The sequence below is a fragment of the Musca autumnalis genome, unplaced genomic scaffold (assembly GCF_047663935.1).
Source record: "Musca autumnalis isolate F117 unplaced genomic scaffold, ASM4766393v1 scaffold_3, whole genome shotgun sequence".
Taxonomy (NCBI): Eukaryota; Metazoa; Arthropoda; class Insecta; order Diptera; family Muscidae; genus Musca; species Musca autumnalis.
Genome location: NW_027411866.1, coordinates 258967962 through 258985490, shown reverse-complemented (window position 1 = coordinate 258985490; position 17529 = coordinate 258967962). Strand labels below are relative to the sequence as shown.

Genomic DNA, 17529 nt, shown 5'->3' with positions numbered 1-17529 from the left:
GTCCACGCTCATATAAAATTTATTGATGAAGATGCTAAAAAGATGACATGCGAGATCACTTGCACCCATGGTTGAATGGCATCTCTGGCATCGAACATTTTGCTGGGATACATATATAATTTTTTTCGGGGACATAACGACTTCCTGACATGACGACCAAAAGCTCTAGGAAATTCTACGGCCACCAATTAAAATGACATGTTGGCACGATGACTATCGAAATAACGACTCCAAAATTTAGCTTCACTCCTTCAGGTAACCCCTATGACTGTGAGTCGAGCAATTCTTTGTTAGCCATTTTTACGCCAGAGTACAGATCGATAGTCTAATGACTTTTACACACAGAAAATTGAAATCTTATCTCTAATTAAAAATACAAAAACAAAATTAGCAACATGTCCTAACATCGCAAGAATGTTATCATTTATGGGGGGTCGTCGTCTAATCAATTTAATTTCTAGCATATTCCCCCCATTGTGCACTCGTCTAATACAGGCGAATTGATATTTGAGAGACTTTTAGGTGATTTCAATACAATGACACAACTAAACAAACAAATAAACAAAACAATAACAACAACAATGACATTTGCAAAATTGTATTCCACTGTTGTTTTTTTTTTTGTTTTCAATCTCTCAATTTTAATAAACTAATAAAAACAAGTGTTGTGGGCTAACTCTGAATGGCGAGAATGAAAATGGCAATAAAACAAAAATTAAATAAAGACAACAAATAGAAAAAAAGTAATAACAATAACAATCAGCAAAAAGCACACACAGAAAAAAGCAGAACCCGAAACAAACTACCTTTTTTTGAAAACATGTTTGTATCGATCGGATCGGATGGATGTTGTGTATTTGTTGTTGTCGTACGTCTGTACATATGTCTGTCACTGTTGTTGTCGCCGACGTACGTATACGGTCACATCTCCTATCGAAGCGACAACAACAGCTCGCTCCATCAGCTCCAACACCAGCCAACGACGTATTGCAATCGGCAAGCCAGCCAGCCATCCAAAGTCAGAGTCACCACCAACGAACCAACGACATTTAGTTCTGTTTATGCGGGGTTTTCTAATTTCAGTGTGATTTTGGTGCTCGATCGAAACGTACGTCTTTTTCTTAAGCTTCTTAACAATAAATAACCTAAACGCGAAACGCTTAAAAGAAATAATTGAACGAGAAAAGAAAAAAAAAAACAACTAATTTAAACAAATTAACATTTTGAAGCTGTGATTTAATATTTTGGAAATAAAGAAGCCGAGTCTTCTGCTAAACTGTGAAAAAAGATACAGACAAGAGAAAGAAGAAGAAAGAAATCCAAATTCGAATCAGTTTAAAAGGAATACTGAATTCGAAAAATACACACAAATTGGAGTGACCGTTACAAAGTGTTTGTTGCTTGAATTTAGGTTAGTAAAAAATATAAAGAACGGAAATTATAAATCGAAAATTTTGAAATATAACTGTGTTTTTTAAATCAAATTTAATCATTGAAAGATCAGATTATTTTATTTGGTGTGAAATATGATTTATTTATATTTTAGAATTTTGACTTTTTCGCGATTTCAAAAAATTGAAAATAATAAAAAACTTTTTTAAAGACAACATCTAAAAGACAAAATTATTAAAAATTAATTAAAATGACAGTTGGAATGTTTGCAGTTAAGTGAGTCTTTAAGGATAGTGAAAAACATTTTAATTCTCAGGGCGACTTCATTTCAAATTCTGAAAAATATTATATGCAGTTTCGGGGACACATACTACATGCAGAGGTAGAAAGTAAAAAGAACATCAATATTCCCAAATTTTCGATACATTCTTGTAGATCATTTGTTGTTGCAGTCGAGCTCAAGACAGACTTTTAAGCACTCTTGGTATTCTACGCTAATTTAACTACAACGTTTCAAGTTTTTACTGGCCCGTCAGCAGGTTCGAATTGAACTGACTTGTTTAGTGGTTCAAACTCCCGTGTTCTCACAACATAAAGTACACTCAGAGATAAATATATTTATAGGAAACATTCTTGGAGAGCGTAACAAATACATTGTTACATACAACCATATACATAGTTAACATCATATAGTTAAGTGGGTTCTGATGGCGTCAAGCTGTGAATAGAAATTAACTTTCACAGGATGACGGAACGAATGGACGGTTCCGGTGGGAGCGTTACATTGTATTATAGCGATATTCAGAGATGAGTCTAGCCACTATAATCCGATCTGAAATCTGTTTGAAGTCGATAATACTAGTCTGTGGCGGATTCTAACTCCGTTGGTGCGAGTGTTATCATTTCCAGAAAATGGGAGTTTGAAACCAGAAGATTTCTTGGGTCACAGTACTTCACATAATTCAAGGACTGATCACGACAAGTTTGTTCTACATGGTTCAGAGAGTGCTCTCACGTTCCATGTACCAATCATAATCCGTCTCTTAAAGACAAAGGTCGTCATCACAGGGTTGTTGATTGTATCAGGGCATCTCAATCCTAGTGTTAGGTCTGCGAACAGACCCTCTCAGTCTAGCTATCGACTAACGGCTATCTGTCCGACAGTAGCAAGTAATAGCTTATTTATTCAATATTCAACAAATTAATCGTCTTTGAGTGATATCAGAGATTTTATGTGTCAAAGAACACAACTGAGAAAATCCCCATTCCCCAGGCCATCTTTCGGCAAATTCTTGTTCGAATTTCAAAGATGGCGTTTCGGTTTTATGTATGAATCGGGACAACTTTTCCCGTATTAGGCTATCAAAATGGTCTGGATAAAAATGTGTTATGGATCGATGTGATCATATTTCGTTTTCTCCATGATACGACATAAAGTGTAGGAATATTCGATCGATGATGGATCTGCCATGTCTACTTCTGGGACCATACTTCGGAAAATATTAGTTTTCCTAGCAAAACATTATAATAGTGTTCCCCAAACATCCCAGAAGAGACAAGTGGGACCTCCTATCATATCAATGAGTGCACCCCGATTTTGTATATTAGCTCAATGATATGGGACTTAGTGTTTAACGCCGAACGGCACCACTTCTAGAGAAGAAATACTCAGGAAATTTCGCCAACATTACAATGAGAGCTATTTTGTTACGGTTGAATATTTGATGATGGCCTGGGAATCAAACAGCAGACCTTCTGAGTGCAAGGCGGGCGTGTATACCATTGCACCATGGTAGCACCAACCCAGCAAAACATAATATTGTATTTAGCATAACTACCACTGTTCTACAGAAGTTTAAGAAGATCTTAGAAGTGGTTTGACTTAATTTAGTTTGGCCTGGGAATCGAACAGCAGACCTTCTGAGGGCAAGGCGGGCGTGTATACCATTGCACCACATGAAAACATGATAGTATTGGATTTATCATAACAACGACTCCTCTACAGAAGTTTAAGACGATCATAGAAGTGGTTTAACTTAATTTAGATCGCAAAAGTGTTCAACTTTTGCGGAGGAGGATGAAGGAGACATTCCTTTTGAGATTTATCGCTTCACCGTAAGATTTTTTAAGGTTACCAGCAATTTCAATCGGTCACCATATGTTTTTTAAGCTTTTGGACAATAATGTCAGGATGCATGGACTTGTCAACGATAAACATTGTATCGCTTTAAACAGGACCACAAGGAGTACTTTCGGGAAAAATGTCGCTCCAATCCTCTAACAACACTCAAGAGATAATTTTGAACTGTTGTGAGAGGGCTACCCGAAGGTGTTGCCCAAAGAAATGTTAGCTCCGAAAAAATTGTACCATCGTAGTGAGGACAACCTGCTGTAAAAATTTCAAAGCTATCCGAGACACGTTCTCAGACCTATCTTTTGCACATATTTTGGAAATTTAGTGGAGGAGTGAACCGATGTTCCATATTCGAACCTGACGTATGTCTCGAAGAAATATTATAATGTGTAATGTTTGGATGAAATCGTTTACTCCCAATGTGTCCAACATTTTACCAGAAATTTTCGAAATTGATTCAAATGATTGATATAACAAAGTAAAAAGTCAGTCAGCACAGTGTCTCTCCAATCATTTGTTGCCCTGATTTCTCATGTGCACAGCTATTGGATTCTTCGATTATTCCATCCACTAAAAAATTAACTTTTCGATCTGTCGCATTTCCCACCAACAATTGGAAAAGTCCATTAATCGATTATACGACTTATCTATCCTTTGTGTGCACCGGGCCGGGCGAATTTATAAATGTCAATCCCACAACAGCGGGTGCTTTCGTACCGGATTGAACCGAAACCATGTGTTTCGGCCAGCGGCTGCCAACCCAGTATCAAACCTATGCTTCTACTAGGTTTCTATGTTGCTAGTCAGCTGTTACAAGAGAGATATAATATAATAATTGTTCCACAAACATCCCATACGGGACAAGGGAGACTTCTCTCATATCAATGAGTGCACCCCGATTCATATTAGCACAATGATATGGGACCTACAGTTTATCACCGAGTCCGAACGGCGTGTCTTAAGACACCATTGCACAGTGGTCCCACTTGTATGGGAAGGTGCGACAAAAATATTTATAATCGTGGGATCAATCTGATTTTTTCAGTATAGGCTAAAAATAAGTAAAATATACTTTAGCCAAAAAATCATCAATATGGGTCCAGTTTTTCCTATAGCCCCCATGTAGCGGTACCACCCGATTTCAGGTATTTTCGGCCCTAATTAGCTGTACTTTGGTATTTGGGGTTCGCAATGGTCAAAAACCTTCTGCGCCAAAAATTGTGCGTTTAGGTCCAGGTTTCGGTATAGCCCTCATATTACGGTACCTCCCGATTTCAGGTATTTTGAAGATTTTATCAACATTTTCGGCCCGAATTGGTTGTAATTTGCAATTTGGAGTTCTCAATGATCAAAAACCTTCTGCGCCAAAAATTGTGGTCTTAGGTCCAGGTTTCGGTATAGCCCTCATATTAGGGTACCTCCCTATTTCAGTTATTTTGAAGTTTTTATCTACAATTTCGGTTCAAATTGGTTTTAATTTGCTATTTGGAGCTCTAAGTGGTCAAAAAACGTGTCCGACTGGTATCGTGGACAGGAAAGGAAACAAATTATTCCATTTGAGGTCAGAATATTTCATGGTAGGGGATATAATAAAGTTCGGTGCGACCGAACTTTACATTTTTACTTGTTTTTCATTTTATATGTAGCATCATACATATATCAAAAATATACAAATGTAAAAAATACACTCATAAGTAGATCCCAAAACAAAAATGTCTAAATTATTAAAGAAAAAACTCAAAACAAACAATTAAAACACAAAACAAAGAAGAAACTGAGCATACAGTAATACGGCATATTCACTGAAACGACCAGAGGCATCGTCAGTATTTTTAATGTCACGCACGGAAGCGCAAATATATGCAGCTGGAACCAAATTTTTTGTAAACTTGACACTATTTCGAACATTCTTAAAAAAATTTGGAGAGTGGCGAAGGATGGCGAAGTTAGTAAAACTCAACTTCAATTTTTAGGACTTGGAAACAAAAATCCACAAAAAAAGTATTATAAAAAATGTGATTTCTAGCACATTTTATGCGAATAATGTGTACAAAATTTTATGCAAAAGTAATTAAAAACCCGTGTACTCAAACTTCCATTTCGAAAAAAATAATTTCATCCTTTCAATTTTGAGTTACTTGCATTGTAAGATGTCACAACCTTACTGATGTTTCTAAAGTTTTTAAGAGAAAATATGTAAATGTCATCTTCTTCTGTTTTGTCTTGTTAAATACCGTTATAAATTACAAAAACAGTGCTGGAATATTAAAATATAATATGTTTAGAGATAATTTGCTGAATTGTCGCAGAGATTTGCTGATATCGATTTTTCGATTTTTGTCGCAGGTTGGGACCAGTGTGCATTGCCACCGTGGTGCAATGGTATGCATACCCGCCTTGCACACTGAAGGTCGTGGGTTCGATTTCCCGGCCAGTCAACACCAAAATTTTCAACGTTGGCAAAATGTCCCTCAGTAATGTTGGCGGCATTTCCTGAGTATTTCAGCCATGAAAAACTTCGCCAAGAGAGATATGCCCTCAGCAATACTTGTCAGAATGTATGGATTCGCCCCGAAAAATTTTTTTCAGACGAGTCCTTAAATTGCACTCTTTCTAAACATTCTGTGGGATGTACCGGAAAGAGTGGTCTGATGTAGTCGATATAAGGAATAACACGGGAGGCTCCATTATCTCAGAAATTATGGACTTGCCCCGAAAAAATGCGTCGTCATGATAGGGCCAGGAAGAAGGACTTTTTGGAAAAATTTTTTCAAAACTATGCGAGATGAGCTCTTTAACTGCGCTTTTTCCAAATTTTGTGTGGGAGGTACCCGAAGGAGTGGACCATATAGTCCATATTAAAACCTGATCTATGCCTGAATGTAATATCGCTCATTAACTCAAAGAGTGGCACATCTCAAAAAATCAAGTTTCGAGAAAAACGCGTTTTAAGTTGCGTATTGAAATTTGACTTCCCATCTTAAAAAGATTATTGCACAAAAAAAAATAACTATTTGGAAAATCTTTTGTAAAGAGCTAGACAGATATAAGTACCCAGCAAAATGTTCGATGCCATTCAATCATGGGTGCAAGTGATCTGGCATGTGCACCAATGCTTTGACATGTCATTATCACCAATGATTTGGCATGTCATTTTCACCAACCTTTTGCAATGACATTATCATTACGACGAGAGTTTTAACAACGTTGGTTGTGATTTCGAGTCTCCGACAACATCAAGCCTATTGTAAATAATTAATATTATATATCTAGAAAAATGTGTATAAATAAAAACACATAATTCATATCTATTGGATCGATGGAATGGGTTCAAATGCTGATGAAAAGATTGGATCTTTCACGACTTCCTTTGCATGGGTTCAAATGCTAATGAAAAGATCGGATCTTTCACGACTTCGTTTGAACCAATGCAAAAGATGCCATGAAATCACGTCATCGCATGGAAACCCTTCCTTCAAATTTTGCTCTGCAAGATCAAGCATGATTCGAACTGTTTTGTCAAAAAGCTTTTTTGTTGATTTGTGCCTAACTCCCACAAAATAAGCTGTAAGCTAGATAAAGTAGAAGACGTAAAAAAAAGAAATTGCTAACTCAAAAATCGAATTTTTGAGTTATGCCACTCTTTGAGTAAATGAGCGATATTAACATATGCAAAGTTATGACTAATTCGGTTACTCCCTTCGAGAGTTATCGTGCGCTCCACTTTAACGAAAAATGTTGAACTTTTATGGGGGTGGTTCCGGGAGGAGTGGACCGATATGGTTCACCTTCGAACTTAAACTAAGTTTGGACAGAATATTACGAATGCCAAATTTTGAACCCATTCTAGAGTTATTGTGCGCACCAGCCATCCGGACAGACAGGCGGACGGACGGGACTAAATCGACTCCAAATTGTCTGAAACGAATTTCGTTTCTATGAGGCATATTTATGGTCGTATCAAAGTGTATATACCCTTGTTAGCCTAGAGTCTGAGGGTATGAAAAAATTAACTAACTAACATTAGGTGTTGTTGTAACGATTTGTCATTTTCCATGTCTGTCTGTTGTAATCACCCTAGAGTACATATTGGTACCTCACGATTTTCGGTATTTTGAGAATTTTTACCAACAAATGGAATTAATCCAGACTATATTGACAAAAAATTACAACAGGGATAACCTTACCAATATTTATTATTTTGTTATTTATGGAAGTGGATTTGTTGGAGTGGAGTACTTGGTTAGGCATGCAACAGATTTGCAATACTCAATTTTAGAATATTTCTAAACTCGGTTCCAGCATTTTTTGACAGATTTTATTTTCTTCATATTTTCTATTAGACATAGTGTAACATACACATGTGTTTGTATGTAAAAGTTTTAACTGTGCTATTGATCTATGACAATTTTCTCATGGGCGTTATTTGGCCACATTATTGCAAAATAACATAACTATGGACAAATTTACAACAACAAATATCTTGTAAATTTGCATTTTACCGGCAGATTAGTATTTGCATTACACCCACAGCTACTGGAAGCATATTGTCGATGTTAAGTGTGTTATGTTCTTAGATAACTTTTTTGTTGGCCTTGCAAATATGAGGCAATTTGCGGTTATAATTTTCAATGCATAGCCAGCCAAAGGATGTTGGCAATGTGGAACAAGGAAAGAAAAAAACAAATTTATTTGCAAAATAAAATATGTACAATTGTTCCACAAGGGACAAGGTAAACTTATCTCATGTCAGAGAGATGTTTTTGCTATCTACTTTGTGTAAACATAATTCAGTAAATTACTTACTCATCACCCAAATCATTTGTGTTTTATTTTAAAAACCGCATATAGCAAATATCGTATTCAAAACCAGAAACTAAAAATAATTTGTCATATTTAGAGACAAATAGAATAGTTAGTAATAATATAATTTTTTTATATTTGAAAATATGTTTTTTAGATATTTTGAAAATATGTTTCAAAATTATTGGACTCAATTAAATAAATATTCACATAATATTTAAGGGAAACACAGCTCGATGTCCAATGGTTAGGGAACTAATTTTGTATATTAAAAAGAAAAAAAAAACAAATATAAAATTTCCGATGTTCTTAGATAATGTTCACTAATTTTCAATGCCCCTAGTTGCCTTAACATAAAATTCCTGACATAATTATGTTATGCATGTTTCTCACACCATCATAGCAGTAGATTTTTGCAATTTTCTTATGCAATTACATTTTTTGTACACTTATCGACATCATTCCATTTAAATACTTTCACTTAGTAAAACGCAAAAAGGTAACAATAATATTTAAAATTTATTGAAATAGTGGGTGTTTTCATCAAGCGGATTAGCTTACTTCACTGCTAGCTCTTGACCACACCTGGTCTTGAGATTTTTTAAGTAAAGCGTCGAATAACAGTTTTGATTATCTCATAAGAAAAAACTAATAATCTGCATTGCAAAACTTGATCACTCTATTTCCGCTGAGTTTTTTGTGTATTGAGGCGTTTCTGACGCAACGAAATTAATGTAGGAAACAATGGGATTTTTTTTTTCCAATTGGAAAAATGGGAATTTTTCTCAAATTATAAATACGAACATAGTAAATGGGTTTACGTCAAAAGTTCAAAGAAGATTCTGAACATACAAGTCCGTATTTTATCTGCGATACCTAACCCCAGCATTATATATGTATATTTTCCCGAAGACATCCTCAAGGGACATTGGGCATTTCATGTGACGATATACCACACGCGCTAGATAGTTCAAAGTTTTAGCCTTTTGTGGGTAAAACTAGCAATGATGCCAAAACTAACAGATAGCAAAAACTGCCTTCGCGTACAAATACGGCAACGGAAAAATTGCTGAAACGTAAAAAAACTCTGGGAGAATCAACCTATCAAGGCAATCAGAAGCCAGCGAGGTGTTATTTTTGATCGGAAAAATTTGTCTTTCAAACACTTTTTCATTCTTGTTGACAATTCTTCTTAATGAGCACATCCTTGCTGGTTCCGGAACTTAGCGCAAATAACTAAATAATACATTCATCTACTAGTAATTAGTAACCCAGCAAAAAGAAGTAGTGTTGGGATAGGACTTTCCATTAATCGACTTCTTGCAGCCAAAAGACATAATCGATTATCTTGTGATCGGTTTCCAAATTTGGTTAAAGACTGACTTTGGAGGTTTTCAGTTTCCTGATAGCTGCAAAATCATCTGTGTAAAGAATCAAAATAAAACTCGAAAATCAAGAATAATCGATTATAGTCGAAGGTAGAGTTTTAGGACAACAGAAATAATCGCCAGACCGAAAAATCGAATTTTTAGTTTTGGACCAAAATTTAAAAGTCCAAAAATCGATTATTGCTTATTACCTATCCCTAAAGTAGTGCCGAGAAAATCTGGTCTGGTCCCCCTGCTTTTTGCTTTTTGGTGAGAAACACATGATTGTTTGTTTGAGCATCGAGTTGTCGATTTTTGATGCTTCTTCTGATTCTGCCAATGTCACTTGTATGAACCGTAGTGCTTGAACGAAAGTTCGCCATCATTAGAAGGCTAAGTCAACCATTAATATTGACTTTTATCCTCATTTAGAGTAACGACATGTTCACAAAAGAGATCCAGGAGTTCCGCTTGACATTTTTTCTTACTTTGTTGTATTCATTTTAGCTGTGTTCCTTTTACCATTTGTTACCATTTTTAACCTGCAAAGAGTTCCTTAACCCTAAAAAGTGGTAAAACTGGCAGGAATTTTTATGAGAGTGAGAGAGGAGAGAGCACATATGCCTTTCTCTTCTACCACAGGCTACCAGACAAATTTCTGCAGGTTAAAAAATGGTAGAACTGATTTTTCGACTTTTGTTTGACGTGTATTTCACAATGAAGAAAAAAATGGACGAAAAACAGAAGAAAAAGTCGAACGCTGACAAAACTAAATTAAAAACTGTGAAATAAAAAAACGAAAATTGATTTTTATCTTTCTTTTTGACATGGCTACCAGAAATACCATTTTGCCGTTCCTTTACTTTTCTGGTAAAAATGTTCATGAGACAGCAATTTTGAGCAATTTTGACACTTTTCTCTTTTACCACTTTTATCATTAAAAAAAGTAAAGGAACAAAGCTCTTGTTTAATAGTTGTGCCCATGGCAGAATAATACAGGTACAACGTCAAAACAACTGATTATCACACGTGTTGTCAAATGCATTATTGTGACTAAAATCACATACAAAAGGTAAACAAGCAATTCACGGTAATGCGTTATTGTGAACAAATTTTACATTTGCTATGGTTAATGACACAATTATTGTGCTTTGGTTTTATTAGTTTTCTTGTCCTAGTCTTTCTCTTACTTCCTTTCCAAATTTAGTCCAGGTATCGGTATTCATTTTACTTGAGAGTAGCAAAGGGAGTTTTTCTCTCCACTCACACAAGTCAACCCATTGAAAAACCATACACTCACACAAAGTATGCAATAAAAAAATATTATGCCAACCCCTGACCTAGCCTTAATTGGTTTTGGAGGGTTATCGAGTTGGGCGACGGCCTCTATATTTTAAACCTAATATAACTGTGGTCAGTGTGAAAACGTGGTGCAATGGTATGCACACTCTCCTTGCACACTAAATGCCCGGGTTCGATTTCCAGACAATCAAAATTTCAATGGTGGTAAAATACCCCTCAGTGTGACGACATTTCGCGAGTATTTCAGCCATGTAAACCTTCTCTACAAGTGATACCTTAAGACACCGCGATAAACAGTAGGTCCCATGTCATTGAGCTAATATGAATCGGCGTGCACTCATTGGTATGAAAAAAGTCTCCCATGTTCCTTTTCTGGGATGTTTTTGAAACAATTATAATATTACACATTCCTATTGTCAGAGGAGTAGTGTTCCTCAGAGGCTCTTCACACATGTATCACGTTTATTAGATTCTCCGAACATATAGTTATACGTAATACTTCCTCCCTAATTCTGTTAGTGAAGGTTGGAGTATTGTTTAATGTTAAGAGTGGTCAGGTCGTTAATATTCAAATAATCTAAATGGGCCTTGTCCCTTTTGGTGTGAGTTAGCATTACTACGTACTGGTATTTCGTTAACTGTTTACTTTATCCTTCTCACCAGCTGCTACCGTTCAGACGAAGGTGTTATAAAATTGTCTAATCGAACCGTTATAATATATACCGACTGGTGTTTGTTCCCATTCCCATGTTAGTATAGTGGCGTCCGATGTTGACAACTCTGAAGAGAAAAGGTCCTCCAATATCCGTGTTTCTTGGGAGTCGCTGATGGTTTTGGCTCTCTCCTGCGTGTTTCTCGGTGGTTTAAGCTCCTTCCAATGTCGCCTTGCCCTTCCAATTTTGAAACTGACTGCAGTGAAGATGTAGTAGTGAGAGTTTGTTAAGTTCAACCACAAGGAGAGTATCATCCTCTTTCTCCTCCTTGTGGATGACTTCCCTTCTCTTCAATTCTCAAGTCTCATTTTGATTCCCAAAGACCTCGAGAATGCGCTCCGAGCTTGCAGTCAAGTACATCAACATTTTTTCGAAATTGTCTTTGTTGTAATTTGTCTACGGTAAGCATTGAACTCACAACCATCAAGTTCTGTGCCACCGTATTCAGTATTTAGTAATGAGTAAAATTATTCATATTGCCCTGTAAAGAAATTGGAACAAATCTAGTTTAGTAAAAACTCTCCGATTTTTTTGAAATTTTTTCCAGAGGTAGGTATTTTTACGCTGATTACGGGAATATAAAATTTTCTTGGGGACGGACCCGGTTACCCGGTTATTCGTCCCGAAAGTCCGGGTACCCGGTACCCGATAGACCCGGTTCTACTGAACCGATTCTTACAAAATGGGTATCGTTGGAAAGCTTATGAAACTACCTATCCAACAAGTTCTGTGCCACCGTATTCAGTATTTAGTAATGAGTAAAATTATTCATATTGCCCTGTAAAGAAATTGGAACAAATCTAGTTTAGTAAAAACTCTCCGATTTTTTTTAAATTTTTTCCAGAGGTAGGTATTTTTACGCTGATTACGGGAATATAAAATTTTCTTGGGGACGGACCCGGTTACCCGGTTATTCGTCCCGAAAGTCCGGGTACCCGGTACCCGATAGACCCGGTTCTACTGAACCGATTCTTACAAAATGGGTATCGTTGGAAAGCTTATGAAACTACCTATCCAACAAGTGGTCATATGATGGGGTTCTCCAGGGGTTCAGAAGTTATAACCAAAATACCTCTTTTTGGACCCGGGTTTTTCCATAAAACCCTCAAAAAGTCGAAAAAGGGCCCATTATGGGTATTATAACAAATGGCACTATTTTGGAAAGGTTGAAGTATGAGCTATAAAATTACGTGAATTAATTGAGCACCCATAATGGGCCCTTTTTCGACTTTTTGAGGGTTTTATGGAAAAACCCGGGTCCAAAAAGAGGTATTTTGGTTATAACTTCTGAATCCCTGGAGATAACCCGATCATATGACCACTTGCTGGATAGGTAGTTTCATAAGCTTTCCAACGATACCCATTTTGTAAGAATCGGTTCAGTAGAACCGGGTCTATCGGGTACCGGGTACCCGGACTTTCGGGTCGAATAACCGGGTAACCGGGTCCGTCCCCCAAGAAAATTTTATATTCCCGTAATCAGCGTAAAAATACCTACCTCTGGAAAAAATTTCAAAAAAATCGGAGAGTTTTTACTAAACTAGATTTGTTCCAATTTCTTTACAGGGCAATATGAATAATTTTACTCATTACTAAATACTGAATACGGTGGCACAGAACTTGATGGTTGTGAGTTCAATGCTTACCGTAGACAAATTACAACAAAGACAATTTCGAAAAAATGTTGATGTACTTGACTGCAAGCTCGGAGCGCATTCTCGAGGTCTTTGGGAAACAAAATGAGACTTGAGAATTGAAGAGAAGGGAAGTCATCCACAAGGAGGAGAAAGAGGATGATACTCTCCTTGTGGTTTAACTTAACAAACTCTCACTACTACATCTTCACTGCAGTCAGCTTCAAAATTGGAAGGGCAAGGCGACATTGGAAGGAGCATAAACCACCGAGAAACACGCAGGAGAGCCAAAACCATCAGCGACTCCCAAGAAAGCTTTCCAACGATACCTATTTTGTAAGAATCGGTTCAGTAGAACCGGGTCTATCGGGTACCGGGTACCCGGACTCTCGGGTCGAATAACCGGGTAACCGGGTCCGTCCCCCAAGAAAATTTTACATTCCCGTAATCAGCGTAAAAATATCTACCTATGGAAAAAATTTCGAAAAAATCGGAGAGTTTTTACTAAACTAGATTTAAGCCAAGAAATTTCCCATTATTTTTATACTACTGATAATGCATAAGAGTGTTAGTTTAAATTACTTTGTAATGGGTTATTCGGCTCACGGGGCCCAAATTTTTGCTGGGTTTATGTACTTCACGGACGAAATACATACGTCAGTTTGAGCCATTATTCCTTCAGAAGAACTATTGTCTTAAAAAAGACGTAAATACAACTTCTTGTAGTGTCTTAAATATCGATTATTTTTACCCCTTTATACATCACAAACGGAATTACCGTAATTTAGATTTTTTGTAGTGAAATTATATTTTTAAGGTATTTTAATGACAGGTTGAAATTTACGATTTCCACGATTTAATAATGAAATACCATAGCTCTTAACGCGGACTTTGATATCTTGTCCTAAAGTCTATTAATTTTTCACTACAACTGTTTTGAAAATGAACATGCTAAAAAATTGATTTTAATTTCATTTTGAATAGCCAATTATTATTCGTGTCAAAACAGATTGTCCTTTTATGGCATTGTGTCATCAGATAAACCGCGAATCGCCCACGTTTTTAAATGGGGCGTGTAATACATTTAAAACTACACCATCAGCATCACCATCGATCATCAATTTCACTTAGCGGGCGGTTCGTACTTAGGTCACAAAACAAATACGGAGCAATCATCTTTCAAGCCAGCAATAATTATCAAGCCATCTAGCTAGCGAACGAACTATTTTCTATTTTGTGTGCTAAACAAAAGCGTTTCACCGCTATCAAGTGATGACGTGATCTAAGCGTTTGTGATGTTGTTGCAGCAGCTCTAGCTGTTATTACATGTGTTGTTAGAAATAAACTGTTTGTGCCAAAAGTGGGGATTGTCTACATATTACTAGCCATGTCACTAGTCATGAGCAAACGTTTTGTATGACATTATGTCTCGCCCAGAACTGCAAGAATCTACTAAGCTTTAATATTTTTTTTCGATATCATACAGGGCAATCATGAATATTTCCCTCGGAATTTTCCGCACGGAAAATAATTTAAAAAAGTAAAATTCTTTTAAAATCAACATTTTAAAACATTGAAAACTACTAGGATCAGTTAATTATGGAATTTTCTCGCCGAATCGACAAAAAGATTCTCCTTGTACTATTTTTGACATAAATATGGAAATAAAAAATTGTGAAATTGGTGAATGGGAATAAATTCCGCACGGAATTTTTATTCATGATTGCCCTGATAATGTTATTGTGGTAAAAAATGTGCTATTTCTAACAGTTTCTGGAACGATATAATATGAACACATTTTTTAAAAGTTATTCTTAAGGCAAACAATTTTGATTAACTGAAAAAGATTTCTCAGTCAATTTGTATTTTTCACGCAGAATATCAATACATGACATCACATTGGATAATTTGATTTATTAATATGAATTGCATAATTTAAATTTAGCCTATGGAAAGACTCTTGGCACTGATTAATACCTTAATATTGAAACATCTTATTATTTTTGCAAGGGTAGATATTTATTTTTAGTCCTAAGAATTGCCACACATGAAAATATGTTGTCAATATCATTACTAATCTAACCGGCATTATTATAAGTCTTCTTTTGTTATAGTTTGGTTTTTCCGAACAGATTTATAGCGTTCCGGTTAACTTACGGTTAACAGACGGCAGCGTTAATTTGCATTAACTGTCTTAATTCAAATTAATTCGTGCATTATCCACATTCTTAATGCACAAAATCATAGGAAATTTAAACTGAATTTAGGTATTTCAATATGGCAATTCTGTAAAAGAGAGCCCATATTCATGTAGGAGAGAAAACATATTCATGCTCTGAGACACAATTTGCATTGAAAATCAATTGTCTTTTGTCAAATTTCCATGTTTAAGAAAATAAAAAAGGAAAACAAATCAGAAATTTTCGCGTTTCTTTCAAATAAGTAGTGGTCTTTCTCGAATAGAATAGCAGCTAATCGTTTTTCGCGCCTTCTATCAAATCTATTTTAAAAAAATTATTTTCAAAAGCATTTCATTACCCACCATACCAATTCTATCGAAAATAATATCTTCTTCAAATGTTCCTTTAGAGTTTTGCGACATTTTTTAATATTAAAAGGACTCAAAAATATCGCGAATAAATTGAATTTATTTTTGCATTATCGTGGTGAAAAGATCAATGGTAGAAAGTATATTTGTTTCGCATGTTTTGGGGAACTTTTGTAAAACTTTATGAAATGGTCTGCTGGGTACAAGCAAACAACACAAACAGCTGTTTCATAAATGCAGAAACTATCGTCTGTCAGGGTAAAAAGTTAATGCAAATTAACTCTGCCGTCTGTCTAGGGTATTAGTCTTTTTAAAAGATGCAGAATTTCCAAATAATTTATATTTTTGCTTTAAAAATGCACATTTGTTTTTTATTATCCGTAATCGTTGTGACCATACATTTGTATACCAAAAATTAGATTTTTTTAATATTATCCATTGACCTTCACATGTAGTAGCCCAACATTTTCTTTTCTTGGGAATTAATATCCAACTCACCTGAAATCACCCCTATGAGCTCCCAAATAAGACTACAATTGCTTACTTAATTACTAGTACAACTACAATCCATGACTAGTTCCTTGTACTATTAGGTACTTTCAAAAATAGTTTATGTGTGTATGTATAACAGGTGTCTGTTGTGTATGAATGCGTGAGAGTACCCTGCAAACCAAATGTCTGATGTCCGACACGTCTGAACAATTTCGGAAGCAAAGTCGTTCAGATTTCGTTCCGATTTCTAAACGATTTTTCGGAGAGGAAATAGTTCAGATTTTGTACCGATTTCGTTCAGATTTCGGAACGAATGTCGGATAGAAATTTCCTTTCCGAATTTCTTAAGGATTTTCTTCAGATTTCGTTACGAAATCGGACCGAAATCGATCCGATGTCGCTGCGACATTTTGTTCCGAAATTATGTCAACCACTTCATACAAATTTCGTTAAGATATCGTTACGATTTCGGACGATACGTCCGACATTTTGTTCCGATTTCGTTACGAATTCGGTACGATTGGTTTGCTGGGTAAATACCCCAACGCACACACAGGTACATACAGCCTTTAATGAGTTTGCAACCTTTGCGAGTTTTACTTTCCGCTTACCCAGGTAAGAGCAATCAAATTTAAGTGCAATTAAATATTTGTTGTTGTTGCTGAGTTTTTTATTTTTTCGTTTAAAAAATCATAGAAATTATTAAATAGCAACAAAAAATGTGAAAAATATGGAATGACCTCGAAATGACACGAAACTAATAGACGATAATTTAAACATATCAAGGATGTGTGGAACTAATGACATAGCCTGGTTAATGGTTCTGGTTAGGCATTAGTCAGACGGGTTAGCTGGCAGCCAGGTAATATAATACAATGTTTGCATGGGATGACCAAATTTCATTAGAACCACCCACTCACTACCGCTCACATAAAAAAGTGATAAGTGATGACCGGGCAACGTGATGTGAAAATTATTAAATTACCGAAAAAAATCCAAATAAAATTTTGCAAAAACAAAATTCGTGTTTAAATCATTCTGCTGGTTCATGATTGTTGTTCTAAGCCATAGAGACACGCCAACCACAGCTCACATACAATTCTTATTCACTTTATTGTTGCTCCTAAATTTAAGCATTGCGTCA

The 17529-nt window shown here is 35.8% G+C and overlaps 1 protein-coding gene across 14 annotated transcripts in view; it reads left to right on the top strand.

Moving 5' to 3' along the window:
• LOC141399446 (smoothelin-like protein 2) overlaps window positions 1-17529 on the top strand; it is a 130466-nt gene that overhangs the window by 40346 nt on the left and 72591 nt on the right. For 4 of the 14 annotated variants that reach the window (XM_073978193.1, XM_073978186.1, XM_073978190.1 and 1 more), the window contains exon 1: window positions 588-1411. The exons of the other annotated variants lie outside the window; for them this stretch is intronic. The gene's annotated coding sequence lies outside the window, so the exon portion shown is untranslated. Of the gene's footprint in view, window positions 1-587; window positions 1412-17529 lie in introns of those variants that run through there. 14 annotated transcript variants of the gene reach the window in all.